The sequence below is a fragment of the Sebastes fasciatus genome, chromosome 4, assembly GCF_043250625.1.
Source record: "Sebastes fasciatus isolate fSebFas1 chromosome 4, fSebFas1.pri, whole genome shotgun sequence".
NCBI classification, from domain to species: Eukaryota; Metazoa; Chordata; class Actinopteri; order Perciformes; family Sebastidae; genus Sebastes; species Sebastes fasciatus.
In genome coordinates, this window is record NC_133798.1 from 38,019,469 (window position 1) to 38,040,632 (window position 21,164).

Genomic DNA, 21,164 nt, shown 5'->3' on the forward strand with positions numbered 1-21,164 from the left:
TATGGACGTTGTTTTGAGCAGTTAGTCTAGTCTGCTTTGGATTTGGAGGCGTGAAGCTTATTCTACTGATGTTGTTTTGCCTTTTTTTGTGCCAAGTTGTGATTTCCTCCCTTGGAGGTGCATATAACTACTGTATACAGTGTATACAGTAGTATATATACTATACACATTTCACTTGTGAGTTGAAGCTCTAAATGAGGAGTTATAACACATATTACATCTACATCTGTGTCTGCAGGCAAAATAGCTGAAATTGTGACAAAAACAACTTGTTGCTCATTTGCCACAATAGTCTGAATTTCAACTATTTTGACCCAGCTTTGTTTGCTGCCCTCTAATGAAATAACCTGTTCATACAAAGTGTTTCCACGTTTTATAAAATTAAAAGCTGTAACATACTACATTATAATTAGGGCTGTCAATCGATTAAAATATTAAATCGCGATTAACCTAATGATTGTCCATAGTTGATCACGATTAATCACAATTTTTTTTTATCTGTTCAAAATATACATTAAAGGGAGATTAGTCAAGTATTTAATACTCTTATCAACATGGGAGTGGACAAATATGCTGCTTTATGCAAATATATGTATATATGTATTATTGGAAATCAATTAACAACACAAAACAATGACAAATATTGTCCAGAAACCCTCACAGGTACTGCATTTAGCATAAAAAATATGATCTAATCATAACATGGCAAACTGTAGCCCAACAGGCAACAACAGCTGTCAGTGTGTCAGTGTGCTGACTTGACTTGCCCCAAAACTGCATGTGATTATCATAAAGTGGGCATGTCTGTAAGGGGGAGACTCGTTGGTACCATAGAACCCATTTACATTCACATATCTGGAGGTCAGAGGTCAAGGGACCCCTTTGAAAATGGGCCCGTTACAACCTAAAAATCGCAAGTTGTGTTAATGCGTTAATATATAATATTTCACACTTGAAGAATCATTCTGCATAACGAGTATGTTTAGTTTTGACACTTTTGGTACATCTTGATAATGGCACTTCAGTGATTTGACTTATGTTAAGTTTAGTCTGTGAGTATTTTAACATTGTGGGTATTACTACTGTTAGTAAAAGATCTGTGTATTTCTCCACTGCTGGTTGACTCTGAAATTTGAAAGCTGCTATGTGGCGTGAGTTGACATTAAACTCTGTATATATACTGTATTTACACCGGTTTGTTCACAACTCCGCATTTAGATTTGTGCAGGTTTTGTTCCATTTCTAGTATATTGTCACATTGAGCAGCAGGCAATATTTCGTATGTAGGTGAAACCACTGTAACTTTAGATTATACATGATAAAATAGTTCAAATTTCCTCCGAGACAAACAAAGATTCACATTTATGCAATGATCATCATCATCATTCTTGTTTTTCTGGTGTCCAGTCACTACTAGTCACATATAACACTGATCAACTGGAGCTCAAAGAGGAGGTCATGTGGAATAGCTGCTCTGGTCACAGTTCAGACACCAAATAATGAGAATTGACATAGTGTGAGGTCATGCATAAAGATTTAAATGTCAATATATCAATATTATGGTTATTCTCTGGGTGTTTTCTCTTTTTCAAAGTCACCCCTTGAGAAAAGACCCCTGACCTTCCTCCCTCAATTAAGGTTTTTAAAAACCCATTACATTGAAAGGAGTACAATATACAGATGGGGCTTATTATTTAGCCTATATTTATAGCATTGGGAATGAACAATACGCATAAATACTAATTTGCATAATTAGGCCCAGACTCTGATTTCCCCAAGTATTACATTTTCACCCTTGTGAACAATCATTCATGTGTGATTGAACAGTTTCAACTGGGTCAATACTACAAAAGCCTCAAAGGAGTCGGAATCGATGTAATTTTTCTTAGTGTTGACCACACACACAAACACACACACACACACGCACACACACACACACACACACACACACACACACACACGCACACACACACACACACACACAGAGCAAACAGTTCATTAACATTCAACACAGCCACTGGGTGAACCTGTGTCTGAATTTCAACAGCGTGTTCGTTATTTGATTATTCCTTCAGCCTCTCATTTCAGTAGCTGCACAAAAAGAGGAAATGCCTTCCTGATGCCAATAAAAAAACAAAAACATCCCCCCCCCAAAGAAATAACACAAGCTCAAAGCAATGTATACATGCACACATTGAGAAGGAAAAATAAATGCACCACCTCGACATATTGACATTTAGATTTAGTGAAAACATTTATCGGGCTGTTTTTATCAGCTGCACTTGTGTGGCAGAAGTGTTACAGTGCGCCCAGAGGGGGTCAGGACGCACGGATCCACGTGGAGCCGGGCTGCTGATATTAGCATTGACAGTATAATGGCACAAAGTGGTAGCTGGCTTTCTGCCTCTGGCGTATAATGGTTACAGCGTTGAAGTGCACGAGGGCCACATGGAGGGAGAGAGCGCTTACAGCTGATGAGTAAGGACAGTGTGTTTGTGTGTGTGTGTGTGTGTGTGTGTGTGTGTGTGTGTGTGTGTGTGTGTGTGTGGTGGATATGATACGGAGGAGAAACCGGCATCAAAGGCAACATCAACATTTCATCAAGGAACCTGCTGTCAGCCTCTCTCTATATTCTCACCTTCACACAGCTGTAAACACACTTGCTCTCTTTCTAACTCTTTCTTTCTAACAAGCACACATACAGAGATCAACACAAATTAAAGCACACGTCACACACTATAGCACACGTACTGTACACACACACACACACACACACGCACACACATCCATACAGAGCCAACCCCAGGGCAGGGGGGAACTCAGCGTGAACCCCGGGGAGAGAGATGTCACGATGACAGACCAGATAAACCCAAATGAATGCAGCGTTTTCCGCACCGCAGATTGGAAAACAAGACACTTCTGTGCACGCTGAGTGACTACGTGCTGCTGTTTATTTTGGGTTGGGGGAATGTCATTATTTGGCTGCCATTGCTGCTGTTGGTGTTATTAATCAGTTATACTCTCGGCTGGAAACTGTTCAATATGTTTTTTGGTGAGTGGGGGGTGAGAGGAGCCAGTGCTCTCAGAAAGTCAGATAAAAAGCCTTTGTTCTGTTCAGATGTGCAAACCGATGTATCTCTGTGCTTCACTTTTTAGCTTTTTAGCTTTTTGAATTGTGCTGGTTCGCTATTTTAAAACACACCTAAAGGATAAAACCCCAAAGGGCATGCAACCCTACAATCAGAAGAAATATTTCAATGTCTTCAGGAGCTTTCACACATCAGTTATTCTGAATAGGGATGCACTGTGCTCATGTACTCGTACTCGCAAAACGGCTCCGATACAACGGCACCGATATCACTTTAAGGAAGTGTGACGTTAACCTCTCGTCAACATCTTTCGATGTTCTATCGCGTGCGAGGCGAAACTCTGGTGCTTGGTTGACAATAGCCGTTAGCGCTGCTGCAATTTTGGGCTGTAAATGCCAATGAATCCATAGCCATGAATATATAAAGAGATGTCTGTAAATCAGAGGATCATTTTTTTCGAGGTAAATTAACTTCCTAGTACGAAAACGTAAATCTCATTTACATCATTATGTCCTAAATGTTGTGAAATATTCCTCACTATAATGAACGTGCATCCACGGAACTGCACCGCCCTGCACGCTCATATGACATGTCCGGTTCTGCCACCTTCCTGCTAGCTGTATACGGCTGTAATAATGGATATGTTGGCTGTAATTCATCACTTTTATTATCTTCTAATACATCCATTGGCTGTATGCTGTAAGCCTGTACCGTGGTGGATGTATTAATGTTCCCAAACAACCGGCTATCGGCCAGTAGCTAGTAGTGCTAGTAGCATGACATAAACAGAGTTTAACGTAGTTGTAGGATATTTACTAACAAGCAGGGCAAAAATGATGTGACACAAAGTAATTTTCTGTCTCTCTGTGTTGTTCACTATGGATGTCTTGTTTGCAAATTCAGAATATATGTATCTATTTCAGATTTCAGTGGGTGGAAGGCAAAAACAAAGGGATTATATAAGATTTATTAGGAGTTAAAAATAATAGATTGTGAAATGCTTATTGAAGCTGTTATGTAACTGTACATAAGTGATAAAGAGCTGGTAAATAGTTTTCTGTTTTTCCATACAGATTTAGTAGGATGGTAGATAATAAGCTATCTGTTAGTCGGAGAAATTTGTGGATATACAGTTACCTGGCTGACAAAATGTTCAATATCCGGCCAGAAATTCTGTTTGTGTGTGATAAATCTGGGGACACTAGACTCTGAAATACAGTTTCAGTTTGTGCTCTCCCCTAAATAACCTACTCTGTCTGCACTCAGATACGCCGAGATATACGGCTGGATTGTGATATGTGTGCAGTGACAGAAAATGCCGCTCTGTGTAGCTGGGAGTTTTTTTTTTTTTTTTTTGTGCCTCATCTGAACCGTGATAAGAAGCACCATCCGTGAGATGACGATAGCACAGTTGTATTAATTTCAGCTCCTCGCCTCTGACTTTTATGTTCGAGATTCAGGCACCAAAAACTCTTCCTCTGCCAAAAGATTGTCTGCATCTGGTGCCGCCAGCTACTCTGCAGCTACAGTACGACACCAGTTTGATCATCTGTTCTGAATTTGAAATGCTCCTCACTCAAAAAAATTTCACCTTGAGGGCTTCTGCCAAGCGACCGGTCACGACGCCTCTCCCTGCTCCGCCTTCCCTGGTGTTAGTGTGAGAGTGTTATTCTGCCTTTGTGCATGCATGTGTGCATTGGTGCATACTGCGCCTGGGGGGGAAATGTGAGTGTGTTTACTGTACGTGCGAGTTAATGCGTGCACCGAGCAGACATCAACACCCTCACAATGTCAATGACTCCTTCTAGTCGGGAAAGTCAGCGAGCCACTGATGGACTCACTATAACTGCTCCTGTGTGGAAGTACTGTGTGTGTGCCTGAGACAAGGTGACACAGGAAACAACCCTCTACTGATGACGGACGGCCAGAACCAACTGTCCTGACCTCGCTTATGCTCGGTCACTGCTATAGGTGACTGAGATTAGGCTTGCCGCAGTAGTCAATGTTGCCGGAGTTACACTGTGTTCGTGCACACATCGATTACATGTCTTGCCCACTGCCCCACCGTTGTTTTGCTTCTTTTTTTTTAAAGAAATAAAACCCATTTAGTTCATTCTGGCGTATCAGCGCCGTGTTATCAATACATAGTCGGACGATGGACGCTGCAAACTGAAAGTGAAAGTGTCTGCTCCATACGGAGACTCAGCTCAGAGTAGCAGGAGTCAGATTTCACACACTTGTCACGGGATGAGAGAGAGTTGACAGACGAGACGATGGCGCAGGATTTGATGTCAAAGCGACAAACAAAAGCGCCTATTTGGCTATCGGATTTAAACCAAAGCTATAAGGGAACCATAACGTTGCTGAGGCAATCGCCGTGTGGAGGACGGAGCGTTCACAGCCGGTGTGCATGGCGCAGTAGCGCCCGGTAGAAACCTGCGGCCCCGCAGCGAAAGCTTGACCGGAGAGGCCAGACACAGCCACCTGACGGTAAAGATTAAAGTAAGCACTCTACAGACATTAAGCGTCGTCTTTTCTTGTAAAATGTCCGGTGTAATTGGTGACGCCGGTGTTGTCACAAGTTTATTAACCGGTGTCCTCACCGGCACTTCCCCTAACTGAGATTATGTGACAAAAACAAAGTCCAGACTAAACACAAAGCGAGGACAGTCACTGCGCTAATCTGCTGCTGAATGATCTGTTTTAAAAGCAGATTCTTCACGGTCTGGGTTTTTGTATAAACACATCCTGCAGAATATAGACCAACACTTAACTGTCACTGATATTAATGGACGGTAAAGGCTTACGCTTATGCAAGATCTCTCCTTTTGTGTCTAAACACACACGGTTTAGAATAATTGCCCTACGTGCCTCCACCTGTGTTTACACTGAGAACACAATACCCTTATTTTTTTCTTTAATGCGTTTTTAATCAAATTGCCCTCCACCCCCACACAACAGTGAATCTTTAAAAAAACTTCATCAGCTTGCGTCAGAGGCCTTTCGTTCCCAGGAGCCAGAGGCCAACCTCACCGTCTCCAGGCACGCTTATCTTAACCAACGCTGAAAAATGGCTGCGAGAAGGCTTTGTGACAAAACGGTGAGCGAGATAGGTCTTTATTGGGTTCAAGGATTATTTTCTCCGATCACATACTGTAAATAAATGCAGCCTGAACAAAGGCAGAGTCCTCAGGGAGCTCATTCATTGCGTATATCCAATCATTATAGAAATTACACAATGGTTCATCCAGGAATCACAATATGATTGTTTTCCTCCCATCCTCCCGTTGTCTGACGAGTTTAAAGCTTGAATAATTTCTTCCACTTGTGGTAATTAAACGTGAGGGCTCACCTAAGAGACTCACTACCTCCAATACACACCCAAGGGATGTATTACAGCCACACACATAGCACACTAACACACTTTCTGTGCAGATGCACTCACACACACACGCACACTCGGAACAATGTTCACTGTCATGCAAAATCATAAACTGCTGCCCCTGAGGCCAGTTTTCACACAGACACACAGGATTGTTCACAGAGGAGCAGGCTTTTGTGTGAATGAACAAAGGGAATCTCCTTCCTCCTCTGCTCCTCTCTCTCCTCCCCACCCTCCTAAATCCTATCATGTGCCACCATGCGTCTCCCACACGCCTGTTTCCAAGTTACCGGCAGCGTCGGCTGCCAGTCCCGCTTAATTGCCTCCTGTGTAAAGTGACGGCTGATGAGAGCGAGCTGTCCTCGCCTCTTCCTGCTGCTCACTCGCTGCTATCTCCACCAAAAGGACAGACTCCACCTGAGAACCATACTGTATACATTTAGGAAATTATACAGTCGCGTTGACCTAGAGTGAAACTTCAGTAACCAACCTGACTTACCATATGAAAAAGAAATGCAACTAATGGACTTTTAATGTCCTCAATTAAAACTGCTCTGTGAGGACATTTCATTTAAGCCTTAATAGACACTAAGGTACACATGAATATGAAAAGCTTTGAATAAGAAATGTCTCGTTAGAGATCACAAAGTAAAGAACAGAGGATAAAACAATGACAGCAGGCAGTGTTTGTTTTAACGATAAGCAGCTTTCCTTCACTAACCTTTGCTCGAGCCTGGAGGAAAAAGAAAAAGGTCTTGTCGCTCACTCCTGTATCGCAGAATTCACCACCCTGTTGCTCCTTGTTTCCTCTTCCTTTTTGTCGCGCCTTCCTCACAAATAGATCCCCCTCATCCTCAGGACCGGGGCTGGAATTAACAGCTCATGAGGGAAGCCAGGCGGAAGGGAAAGAAAACACACCAGAGAAGAAAAGAAACACTTCTCTTCTCGCCCCTAAGTCCTCCTTGGCAGTGTATCCCCATCCGTCAGAGCACAGCGACTGAGAGTGTGAGAGAGAGGGAGAGAGAGAGAGAGAGAGAGAGAGAGAGAGAGAGATGAAACGATACTGAGTAAGTGGGCGAGTGAGAGAGAAAGTGAGAGAGGGAGGGAGAGAGAGCTTGTGTGTGAGCACCGGAGGGTGATCCTCTATACTGTATGAGCTCTTGTTTATCTCCCTGTCTGTCTCCTCTGCATGCATTCCTTCCCGACAGAAGCCACAAGGTCAGTTTCTTTTACAGTAACACCACTTGGTTTCCTCTTGAGGGAAAAGACTTCCTGTTAGTTCTCCGCTCAACTTCCCTCATGAGTGAAATCACCCTGCCTTTTAATGCCTTTTAAAAACGTCTCTCTCTCTCTCTCTGTTGCAAACATGATCTCGCTCTCTATTTCTGCCTCTTCATTTATTAGCATCCTTGTGAGAGTTCATCTCCTCTCTCCCAACTCCGCCTGTCCAGAGGTTGGTCCACCGACAAGGAATGTGCTGCAGGTTCATTTTGGATTCACACAAACAAACAACATAGGAAACAGAAGTGACATTGTGTCAAATGCACAAATGAACTGAAGAGAAAACTGCATTCATGCAGCACACATGCGTCATCTGATATTGCTCCGTTCTGAGAGTATTTGGTCAATGAAATAGAATATAAACACAATAATATTAGTATTAACAGTACCATCAATACAGTGGTAGAGACAAAGCTAATTTAGAAGCATAATCTACAGTGTAGAGTTGAAAAACAATTATCAATTTGGTGCTTTCCTTTGTCATATATGTTATATGGTAACTAAATATCTTTGGGTTTGGACCGTTGGATGTCACCTGATGGATACTTTTTTTCTGATATTTTATAACCAAAGTGATTAATCAATTAATTGAGAAAATAATTAAATAGATAAATTGTTAGTTTTAATGCTGGAACAATCAGTTAATCGATTCCAGAAAATCAATTGATTCAAGTAATTTATCATGTAAAAATTAGGGCTGTCAATTGATTTAAATTATTTAATCGCATGATTGTCCATGATTAATCACAATTAATCACACATTTGGAGATTTGTCAAGTATTTAATCCTCTTATCTTACTTATGGGAGTGGGCAAACATGCTTGCTTTATGCAAATGTATGTATTAGTTCAATATTGGAAATCAATTAACAACACAAAACAATGACAGTTATTGTCCAGAAACCCTCACAGGTACTGATTTAGCATAAAACAATATGATCAAATCATAACATGGCAAACTGCAGCCCACAGGCAACAACAGATGTAAGTGTGTCAGTGTGCTGACTTGACTATGACTTGCCCCAAAACTGCATGTGATTTTCATAAAGTGGGCATGTCTGTAAAGGGGAGACTCGTGGGTACCCAAAGAACCCATTTACATTCACATATCTGGAGGTCAGAAGTCAAGGGACCCCTTTGAAAAATGGCCATGACAGTTCTTTCTAGTTTCATATGATGCCAGTATCTTCACTCTAGCTTTAAAACTGAGCTACCACGTCCGAAACATCGATTGCGTTAATGCGTTAAGGAAATTAGTGTCGTTAAAACAAATTTGCATTTAACGCGTTATCATCGGGTTAACTTTGACAGCCCTCGTAAAAAATGCCAAATCCTTGCTGCTTCCAGCTTCTGAAATGTGACAGTTTGCTGCTTTTCTGTTAAATATCACTAGAAATTGAACATATTTGACTTTTGACAGCTTGTTTAAAGACATAACTTTGGGCTACGGAAAGCTGTGATCTGCAATTTTTAAAAAATTTCTGACGATGTATACACTAATTAATAAAAAAAAAAAAAAAAGATAGATTGATGAAGAAAATCATCATTATGTGCAGCGCTATTGCATTTGCCTATAAACATTTTGTTGACAGGACAGGTGCTGGTTAAGAGTGCCAACAAAGAGCAGATTGGCTTGCTCCAGGCCACTATAGGAATTGTGGCACTTTATGGCCACCTCCCAGCTGTGTTCATCAACACTTTCAGTGCTGATCGTGGATCAGAATTAAATTAAAACTGTCCACATTATTGTTAAATCTACAATGACATTACGTCACTGAGCAGTAAACTAGTGGGAACTGTTGGTTTTGTAACATTTACAGGCGTAAAGACAAACCAGTATTGTAACTGGTGACTTGGTCTTGCGAGTGTCAGCACAGCTTGTGTGTATGGGACATGCTGTAACTGTGATACTCTGCCTTTCTCCTCTGCTCTGCCGATTCCTCATGCTACAGTACATGGCAGCCAGAGAGCCTAAGTGTGTCCCTGGAGTCCGGTGCATGCGTGGGTCAATATGCACATGAAGCGGTGGATCAATGGGGGTCACACACATCACTGAAAGGTGATTCAGGGGCCAACCTGACAGCTTCCTCAATTATGTTGACAAAGTGTCAAAATGTCATGGATCACGCACACGCCACGGGTAAAGTGACAGTTCACACCACGGCTGAAGTGATGGAGAATCTCTCCAGAGCGGGGGGTGGGGTGGGGGGAAATGAGGGGTATGAACATATGGCCATGTTATCTTGACGCTGCACGTTCGCCCGCTGACCGTGGGTGAGCGAGCGAGAGGTGCTCCTGTGGAGCACCGTGGGTATTGTGCCGTCTCGGCTGGCGGGTGATGCTCCGAGACGCATGACCACGTGCAGCAGGAAGGTGGCTACTCTGATTAGGTCCAGTTTCTGTCAAAGGGAGGAAAGGCCGACAGGGAGGCCTGAGGCAGGTTGTGTGGAGGAGTGGGCTGTATGATGATCAGCCAGGAGGAAGTATGCACAGCAGCGATAGAAGTGTGTGTTTGTGTGTCTGCATGTGGACTTAGTGAGTGTTGGGAGGAAATAACTTAACTATTCATAGTTAGTAATTTCTGATCCAGCACAGATCTCTCTCTATGCAGGCTGGTCTCATACACCTACTAAGAGTAATGCACTGTAATTCGTATATATATCCTATGAAATCAATTTGTATGTAACCCATGTAATTGTGAACCACGAAGTATAAAGAGTGACAAACACCACGTACAGTAGGGAGGAGGTCGGGGTGGATGGGGGGGTCGAAAAACACTAGACTTTCTCCCAGGAGACTGCTGTTTGTATCCCTCGTGTGAAACCGGAAGTCAACGTTGATTTATTTGTCACGTAACTCCCGTACTTAAGTTATCAGGGCTCTCAACTAACTTTTTTTCACTACCGTCCCAAAATGAATGTGGACTTTCCCGAATTTAAAATCTTTGTTTTTCTACATTATCTTTTGTTAATCATTCAAAATGACCTTTAACATTAGCCATTTATAATTTGCATGTATGTTCTGATTTTGATGTTAAAAATGCAGATAAGTTAAATCGAAATATATGTACAGTATATATATTTTTGTATGTGTAAAAAGTGCATTTGGTCAGAAAACAAGATTTTGCATATGGAACCGGCCCTGCTAGCTGGTGCGTCCTAAAGTTGGAGGAGTTGCTGCTGGACAAGATGCTCCTGTCATGTGGAGAGACGCAGCATGTTGCCACGGACAAAATGAGATGGAGAGATCTCATTGCAGCCTCATTATCCAAAGGGGACGAAGAGAGAGAGAGCAGTAAGTAGGTAAATAAGTAGGTTAACATTAGTAACGTGATTTGAGCTGTGGCAGAGTCTTGACCTGTCATAGTTAACATAACGTTATCGTCAGCTCACTCGCTGTAAATGCAAACGTCGGCTGCTGACTCGTTAGCAAGCGTTAACTGTAACGTTACCGTTGACATCAAACAGTGTGACGTTAGCTAACTGGTAACATTAACATTAATACTAGCAAGCTTACCTCGTTGATTTGGGTTGAATTCCCCGTTGCCGCTGCGACTGTTGTGAGGTCGGAGGCCGACGGCATGTGCTGCGTGTGTGTGTTTATGTTGCCAACTGTGTGCTACAAAACATGCAGTCATTTTTATCGCCGTTCATTCCAGCAGGTGTTTTTCTTTCAACTCTCGTCCCAAAATGAATCTTCATCTTTCCCGATTACTATGTTTTTTCGTCCCCGGGACGACAGGACATCCTTAAGCTCGAGTCCTGAAGTTACGCCACTTCTGGAGTTATTTTAACCCAAACTACAATCTTTTCCTGAACCTAACTAAGTAGTTTTGTTACCTAAACCTAACCAAGTTGTTTCCTGTGAAGATGGACGTTTTTCTTTGAAGGACTGGAGCAGAAATGAACACAACATTTCGTACGATATCACATGAAGCATCATATGTAGATATGTTGCTTTGTGACCAACATTCAGTGAAAACACTTCACAAGTGAAAAGCTGTTTTTCAGTCAACCATATTGCATTTGCACTGCGTGTGAACCAAAAACTATAAATATGAAAATAAACATGAAACCATAAAAGATGATTTTATTTGTCACAGAAAAGAGCTGTGATGAAATCCTTTGCCAGGATTGCCGTTTTAATATGGAACGCTCACCCACAGTGCCAGATAGTAAATATTACACATTTCTCTTACAACTCTTATGAAATATTGAGTGGCTTGAAATGTACTCTGGAAATGGGGTCATGATAAATGAATGCAAAGCAGGGAAGCTGCGTGGATTGTTCGCTGGCGGCACTTAATCACAAGATAATACTGGTGACTGTATATCAGACACTGACTGTCTTTACTGTAAACAGAGCAGTCATTCTTTGCTGTGGCGGGGGGGAGTTTCACCTCTAGGTGCGTGTCCTCTCTGTTGACTGGAGAGTAAACAGAGTGCTGATGTCCAGGGTTGTGTTAATGACTTGAGATGAATCGTTCTCCATGCAGCTGGGCTCATTAACCCTCTGAGACCCGCCGGATGAAACTAGAAAACCTGAGGAATCCATTGGTATACATGTCATACTAGCTTGTTGGGAAGGAGGCTCAATAACGCTCCAAAGCTATTGGCTTTAAAAGGGTCGCTTGACCTCTGACCTCCAGATATGTGAATGAAAATGGGTTCTATGGGTACCCACGAGTCTCCCCTTTACAGAAATGCCCACTTTATGATAATCACATGCAGTTTTTTGAATGCAGTATAAATGTGTTATTTGCGCCTATTCTAAAAATTGTGTTTTTGTATATTTCTGCATATTTGTCCATAAACAGTCTTGGAATTACATAAATTGGGTATCACTGTAAAGCTGAGACTCTTCTAGATCCAATGAGCCCAACTGTATTCATGTGTGATGATGTTAGTCCCCAAAGGAGCCATTTCATTATAGTCAAACCATTTATTGAAACTTGACCTCACTGTATAAAATGACCTGTTGTGACCTCTATGATAATCACAGCCTCATGAAACTTTACAGCCACAAACTACAGACCTAGAGCATTCAGAGGATGGATGGCTTTCCTAGGTAGATTGGCAATAATATTACAAATTTCCCCACTGTGGGACTAATAAAGGAATATCTTATCTTAATAAGGGGGTTTATGAGCAGTTTACACAACAGAAGTACTCGCCATCCAATTGCCCAAAAATGCAATTCTTGCAGAAATGTCAAAAGCATGGTATGCATGGGAATGACCATCATAAACTTATATCATAATGTTCTAAACCATATACACATTTAATTAATTCATTAATAGATTAATTCATGTTTATTTCTGATTCATAGAACAACTTGACACACAGTGCTGAGCTGCATCTCAAATTAATCTTCAGGTTCCCAGCTTTCAGATGATGATCACCACTTCTATGTGACATCTACTGTTGACCAGCTATCTCCCCCTAAACACCCCCTGTACCCCTCTAAAAAAAGACTAAAACAGGTCTATTGTGGGTCTCAGAGGGTTAATAGCTGTGTCATACCTGTACCTTCTTACAAACTAAAAGTATCTTCTCCAGTTCCCTTTTCTGTTTCTGTTAAATGTTCCTCCTCTCAGAGATTCAGATGATAGGAGTTATTCTGTCTAGCGTGGCCTTTTCTTCCTTTAAGCCAAGCTCCGGGAGATTTCTTTGAATTTTTTTAGGAGGCTCCATAAATGTAGAGGATCAGCTTACACGGTCCACCATTAAACCTGCAGGGTATTTGATACAGATGTGACTTTCAATCTATAAAAAAAGAGATTTCGGCTTAGCTTTGTATTATATGGTCCAAGTGCAAGGAAATGACTTTTTGAAAAGGCTTGTCTGTGTTTTTTTTCCTTCATTTTGCGTCTCTTAGATCCCTCTCCCCTTCTACAGCACAGCCCTCTGGAGCTGAGTTACTTCCTATTGTAGGCAATCTGTAGTGGTGATTTTAAAAATGAATTTATTAGGTTCTTATGCAAAATGTAGCCCAGCTATGAATTAGTGTCCTGCAGCTGATGCGACGTAGTCCCATGGTAACAAAGTGAGTGAATGAGGTTGTCAAGCTTTTCTCAGGGGCCCTTCTTAAGCGCACTAGATAGAGGTCAGAGGATGCATGGGGAATTGTGCAAATCCCTGCAAGTCATTGCATGTCCTCTGGTCTGTAGATGGATGCTGCTAATAGAAACTTGCATCTTGCTGCTTTCTAATGACTCGACCAATCGAATGGCACATTTGGACATTTGGGTGCAGTTTTTGCTTTTGCTTTGGTTAAATTCAAAAGGTCAGAATGGAAGACAAAAAGTGAATTTGGCCATTTAATTCCCCAAATGAGCTGTTACTTGTTACGGTTGATTGTTGTTCTTCATGTATAAGCTGCCTCCACTAGGGGGAGGCTGGTAAGGACACCCCACCTCCACCCCTTCATGTAATCGTGACATGCCGGTGCTGACGCAGCCTTTTACAAAAAGGAAAAATCAGACACCACATCAGCGAATCCCCTGGCGGGTGGCTGTCCGCGTGCTTCCCCCTCATTCAGGGAAGTGTGTCCTCCTAATTGCCTCGAAGGTAGCGTTGCTTGTTGCGATGCTTTAAACCCCATCTTGAAAGCAATGGGGTGTCACTTAACATCAGCAATTACAAGACTCAATCATAAACTGCTCAGCCATCTGAAAAATATTAGGATAATCTTTTTTTTCCTCCTTCAAAAACAAACAAGCCAGTGAACACACTAATATGCTGCTGAACAGGCGATAGCTTTTATGGCTCTCTTTGAATCCTTGTTGTTCTGAGCGGAGCAGCTGCATTTCTCTCCAAAAAAATCAACGTCTGGAGGGAATTACAAAGTGAGATTATATGCATACTTACACACAGAGAAATTAGCTTTCAGTGTTGCAGAATATAGCTTTAAATGGCATTTTTAGATCAAATTATTGTTTGGGGGGATGGATTTTATGAGATTAAAACCTCCAACTTTTCCTACTTTGAGCTTTTTTTGACTTTGCACTGTAGAAGAAGTCTCTCTGACAGGTTTCGAGTCATAACCTCCACCGTGCTTTCTGTGAATCAGTCGTACGTCTAATCGATGTCATCTCCGACTGCGTGTGATGTGACGAATTGGTCCTGGCATCCCACTGAAATAGCTTTGCTCTCTCAGGAGTCACTCTGTCCAAACTTTGAACTTTTATACGGCTGTCACCATATTGCCAAGACTGAGGTCAGTCCCGATGTTACTTTCTCTGTTCTACCAGCATTTCACCATCATCATATAATTACTAACATTTGTACTGTCAAAACGACAAAAGCAACACCACTGCTCTTCTTCCATCTGCACCATGTGCATGGGATACATATGAGATGTTGTTCATTGGGGAAGAACGCAGTGTCTGAAATTAACTTTTTTAACTGTGGCAGGCAAGTGTTTTTTTTGTCTGACACTCAGAAATTTTATGAAAAATGAAGGAATAACATTTTAAATCTGATGTCATTCAACGTTCGATATATTTTACACAAAAAACATTATATGCATGTTAAATTACAGTGTTGGAATTACACCGTAGTCTCCGGGGGAGCCCTATTTTTCAGGGTGAGAGGGTACTCTACACAGTACTATACTGTACTTTTTTATTGTCATGTATGGTCAGGTTTTGCATAAAAACTCAATTCAAATGATTAGGAAATAAATGATTGTATTTTTTTTTTTAGACAAGTGCTTTGATTAAAAAAAATTATAAAAAGAATAAATAAAAATATTTGATAATAAAAATATTTGAGTATTAAATACTTGACAAATCTCCCTTTAAGGTACATTTTGAAGAGATAAAAAATGTGTGGTTGATTTACGATTAATCGCAATTAACTATGGACAATCAAGCAATTAATCGAGATTAAATATTTTATTGTAAATTGAATATATTTGGATTAAGGACTGATCGTCGGACAAAACAAGCTATTTAAAAATGGCACTTTTTCAAAACTAATATATTATACACTAAATGATTAATCAATTAATTGTAAAAATTAAGCTTAATCCATAATTGTTAGTTGCAGTTGCCCTTATTATTAAAAACAAAAGGTCTGGGTTCATAGACAAGTTATGGACTTTGAAATGGCAAAATTATTAATGTTTGATCAATTAAATTAGTGTAAAGAATTACTCCATATTTTTTTATTTATATACAGTATTATCTTTGTGGCTCTTAAATATTAAATATTGGGGAAAAGTTTGGTCTGTAAGTTGTAGAGGTGACACAAATATGTAAATTGTGCTGCCAACTGCTACATTGGGGAAGGGATTTAATTAGAAGGGGCATACATATAATTTTTAAAGACAAAATGCCACAAAACTTAAATAACCACAATGTCCTCAAAAAACTACCACTTTCAGAGGCAAATACTCCTGCTAATTTATAGAAGGATGGGTCCTAAATCATAATGTGCGTGACAGCAGTCTGTGTCCACGTTTTAATATGTCAGATAAATCATTCTGGAACAGCTTTTAAAATCTGCTTTTTTTGTACAACATACTCAAAAGATGAAGAGGCCAAGAGAAAATGTCAGACGGCACAGAACAGCTCCATAAAATATTTACCAGCTGTCAATAGTATATCTGCTCTTTTCATCCTCGCCTGTGTGTAAACAAGAAAGCCTCCGAGCACCGTCACCTATCAGGATACTTCAGTCTGAAGCCTCAGTGGGGAGAGCTGCTGTCAGTCAAACTGATTCAGACTGATGAAACTGGAGGGGAAAAGCTTTCAACACGACTGTATGTGAATATCTGCAACCCACTTTTTTGGCTAAAACTAAAATGACAACTCTCATTGTGGTCATGGTCACCGTCACGGCCGAGACCTTGTTATTGCTGTCATAAAGCAGCGGAATTACTTTTGTGTTTGTGAATAGAGATGATGCTTTATTACATCAACAACCCTCCCCTGAGATGAAGTTGTTTTTTTGGGTACAAAGTTTAATAGCTTTTCACCTCAAGAGAAAACCGTGTCTTTAGCGGCGATTGATGCGTTCACTGTCGCTTCGGTTGAAGATACTTAGTGAGAAAACAATGCAGGAATTATCAACGCTGAGATCAATTCCAATGGCTGCAGAGGATCTTTTTGTCTTTACTGCATCGATAATAAAATAAAACGGTGCTTCAGGACAGCAGGCTGTAAAAATGGCAGACTGTAGAATAGCTGATGAGCAGCATGGATGTAAATTAGTGGCTTTTAAAGTTCCTGTGACATGTTTTAACTGCAAGCCAATGACAAACTCCTGCAATAACAAAAGGAGATAAATGGAAAGAATGAGCAGAATATAACATAAAAATGTTGTGTTTAAGTTCAGAGATGTTAACAGTAGGGCGGTCAAAGTTAACGTGATAATAACGCATTAATGCAAATTTGTTTTAATGCCACTAATTCTTTAACGCATTAACGCACCACCGAGTTTTAGCTTGTAGCGGCTCAGTCTTAAAGCATCATATTAAACTAACATAACTAACCTAAGGAATCCATTGGTACCAACCATGTCATACTAGCTTGTCGTGAAGGAGGCTAAATAACGCTCCAAAGTTACATTATATTTTGGCAAGGAAAAACTGTCATAGCCATTTTCAAAGGGGTCCCTTGACCTCTGACCTCCAGATCAGTGAATGTAAATGGGTTCTATGGGTACCCGTCTCCCCTTTACAGACATGCCCACTTTATGACAATCACATGCAGTTTGGGGCAAGTCATAGTCAAGTCAGCACACTGACACACTGACAGCTGTTGTTGCCTGTTGGGCTGCAGTTTGCCATGTTATGATTTGAGTATATTGTTTTATGCTAAATGCAGTTTTCACAGGTTTCTGTTAGGGCTGTGTATTGGCAAGAATCTGGTGATATGATACGTATCATGATACAGGGGTTATGATTCAGTATATTGCGATACTATAAGCAATCAATCAATCAAACGTTTATAAATAAAGTTTGATTGATTGATTGATTGATTGATACTGTAAGCAAGATGATATGTTGCGATTTTTTTAAATCAAATTTTAGGAAAACTGTCTTAGTATAAAGAAATGTATAAAGTTAATCTCGGTAAACTATTAATTAAAAATCAATACAGTGTTTTTGAGAATCAGTAGAGTATCATAAAACATAATATTGTGATATTCAATATTTTCGATTTGTTCTTACACCCATAGTTTCCGGAAAATATTTGTCATTGTTTTGTGTTGTTAATTGATTTCCAATAATAAATATAAACATACATTTGCATAAAACAAGCATATTTGTCCACTCCCTTGTTGATAAGAGTATTAAATACTTGATAAATCTTCCTTTAACCCCCCAAAGTCAATGCTGTCGTATACGACAGAAAAGTATTCTAGTTACTACTTTTAGAATATCCATTACATATACACATATACATTTGTGATTAATCGCGATAAACTATGGAAAAGCATGCGATTAATCATGATTAACTATTTTAAGCGGTTGACAGCCCTAGTTATTAGTAACTAATAATATCTTATGCTGCCCTCTCCTCCAACTTTTTGCCACCAACAAAGTTAGAGAAAGAATAAAAAAAAACTCAGAAGCAGCATGAATGGTCACTCATAAAAGCAAAGATTAATTATGAAAAGCAATCATTTGTGCCTTCAACACTTTTAATGACAGAACGGTTAGATTTTATGTGTTTTTTTAATCTTGTGTTTCTTTTAAGCTTCAAGAAAGGAAATAAAGTGAAACTCATTGAGGTGCCGTCTTTTACACCAAGTAGTACTTCAAGAACTGTTTTGCTTCACCTCTAATCAGCCTTTTATAGCTCAGGCTTCTGTACCATGCCAACCCTACTGATAGCTTCAGCAATGTGCTGCTACAAATTAAAACCAGAGAGGGAGCGTGGGAGAGACCATCCAAGACAATAAGTTGAATTACAACTCATTCTGGCGTTGACGCAAAAATGTTTAACAGCAACATTAAGTTGCAAATCTTTTGTGGCGAGAGGCCTTTTGTTATGTCTGCCCGAGTCAAATCTAACACACCTGGTAGTCTGGCTCCTCGTGTCTCAGACACTGATTCACAGCTCTCTGACTTGTTGACACGTTGTGCTCTCTGAGAGGAAAAATAGATCTAACATTTGATGAGGTGACCTCCTTCATCAGGTTTTGACCACAGAGAGGCGGACACAAACGGTGCACAGCCAAATTCAACTGTGAGGGGCAGCAATGAAGATCTCATAATGCTCGTTTATGTCTGGTTATCTTAAGGGATGCACCGATACCACTTTTTTTCAGACCGAGTACGAGTACAAGTACTTACATTTGGGTACTCGCCGATATCGAGTACCCATACGAGTACTTCTCTGTGCTCAGCTGGGTCAGGTGCACCACCGACCCGTCTCGCCCGCACCGTCGGGAGGTGGAGCGTGAGGACCAGAAAGATGGTGACGAGAGGTTAACATCATGCTGCTGTAAAGTGGTATCGGTGCATTTGTATCGGAGCCGTTTTGCGAGTACGAGTACATGAGCACCGTATCGGACCCGATACCCGATACTGGTATCGGTATCGGTGCATCCCTAGTTATCTTGTAATATTTACTTTTAGATCCTTGTTTAGAGTGATGACAATGGCCTCTGCCTGGCTAGTCTGCGTTTTGTTGAGTGAAAACTCAGGCTGTCAAAGTTAACTTGATAATAACGCTTTCAGCTGTCAGATGATGTACACCACTTCTATGTGACATCTACTGTTGACCTGCTATCTCCCCCTAAAGACCCCCTGTCCCACACCCATACCCTTCTAAAAAGGAGGGCGGAATGGTAAAGGGTTAAGTCATAAACTAAAGTATTGGACCAAGTGAAATATTGACGGTTTCACTAGATGAAATGTACAAAATTTCACGGCAATCCATCCAACAGTTGTTGAGATATTTCAGTCTGGACCAAAGTGATGGACCGACCAACAAACCTAATTGGTTGGAAATTAACTTTTTTGTCCACCTGCCACTGTGGCTGGTAGATTACAAAATCTACTATAGATTACCATTGTTTTTTTGGCTGGTGAGTGAAGCAAATCCAGCAGCCACTTACATATTTGACCAGTATTTGGCTGGTGGCTGGTGGCTGGTTCTTATTTCCAACCCCGAACCTAACCATGGAGCTATTTCGCTAACATGGCTAAAAATGCTACCACTACTAAAAATGCTTAGACGGCACCTTACACCAAAGTTGCAACTTATTGAAATAAACCTGAAAGCTATATACAAATGAAAACTTATGTAACAATCCATGAAAGCCTCAGGTACAAGAGGGCTAAATAAATGATACACCATCATGTGCTCTACTGTTTCTGGGAACAGTGAGGGTTTCTGAGTGGAGCAGTTGAGGTGTTAAGATGGTATTCAGTTAAATGACACAAACATTAACGTCTTTAAAGGAAGTCCTCCACGAGGTCTTCAACAGGAAGGGCACACAAACGACTGTCAGCACTGCAAAGGACTATTTATATAATGTTTACATTTGAGGCTTTTAGAGACACACTTATCCAGTATGAGTCAGTATACAATAGCTCAGAGACGCAGACACACGACGCACAGTTGCTGTGGGGACCAAATCTCTCAAACTTCCTCTGTAACTACAACACTGCCCCCACACTGCGGTCTGTCTTCCTGGACAGATTTATAGATAGCGGTACTCGTAAAGCACAACATTGACACCAACCTCCTTACACCGTGAAGCCGTACCCTCGGTCCGAACACTCGGTGTTGGGTAGTGTAGGCCTATTGATTTTAAAATTATATGAAACTCAGAAAAGCAGCATACTCCTATTTGTGAAGTTGTTAGCATCACATGTTTGATATTTTTACCAGGGTTGGGCGATACGTTAAAATGTTTCAAATGGGCCATTGTCAGCCCAACAACCGGTGATTGGTGATATATAATCGCACAAGTGTGTGTGTTTGTTTGTGTGTGTGTTATTATATAATAATATGTAATATTTCATATTTAATATGTAGTTTTCCATCGCTGTCTCTCTCCCTGCCTGTTGAGCAGCGGCTCTCGTTCTTCGAAGGCAGACAATTTAATTAGCAAATAAAATGACAAACATCGCCCCAAAAAATCTGCCAAAAAACAAAAAAACAACCAGCGATTTACTCAGCCTCAGCCTCCGTTCTCTGGACTCCACCCCTGAACAGTGATTGTCTAATCATAGTTAGCAACCATGGGCACGTCAGGCAATTCAAGCTTTGAATTTGTGTGTGGGGCTTATTTAAAAGCAATATCCTGCATTTAAAGAGTTTGGGTGGTGGTGTCATTTTTTAAGCCACCTAATTAAACCAAAAGCACTAACTTACTACTACCTACAGTAGAAAAGCATTATTCCCAAAGACATGGGGCATATAATTAACTAACTGCATATGCCTGTCAG

General features: G+C 40.7%; 1 protein-coding gene and 1 long non-coding RNA gene across 4 annotated transcripts in view; one reads left to right on the forward strand and one right to left on the reverse strand.

Annotated features, from left to right (window-relative positions):
• Positions 1-7,847, reverse strand: part of shisal1b (shisa like 1b) — a 53,462-nt gene extending 45,615 nt beyond the window's left edge. The window contains exon 1 of one of the 3 annotated variants that reach the window (XM_074634284.1): positions 7,193-7,825. The gene's annotated coding sequence lies outside the window, so the exon portion shown is untranslated. Of the gene's footprint in view, positions 1-7,192 lie in introns of all 3 variants that reach the window. The other 2 variants (XM_074634283.1, XM_074634282.1) reach the window with 2 other exon arrangements.
• Positions 1-21,164, forward strand: part of LOC141767026 (uncharacterized) — a 136,029-nt gene that overhangs the window by 52,106 nt on the left and 62,759 nt on the right. The window lies entirely within an intron of this gene.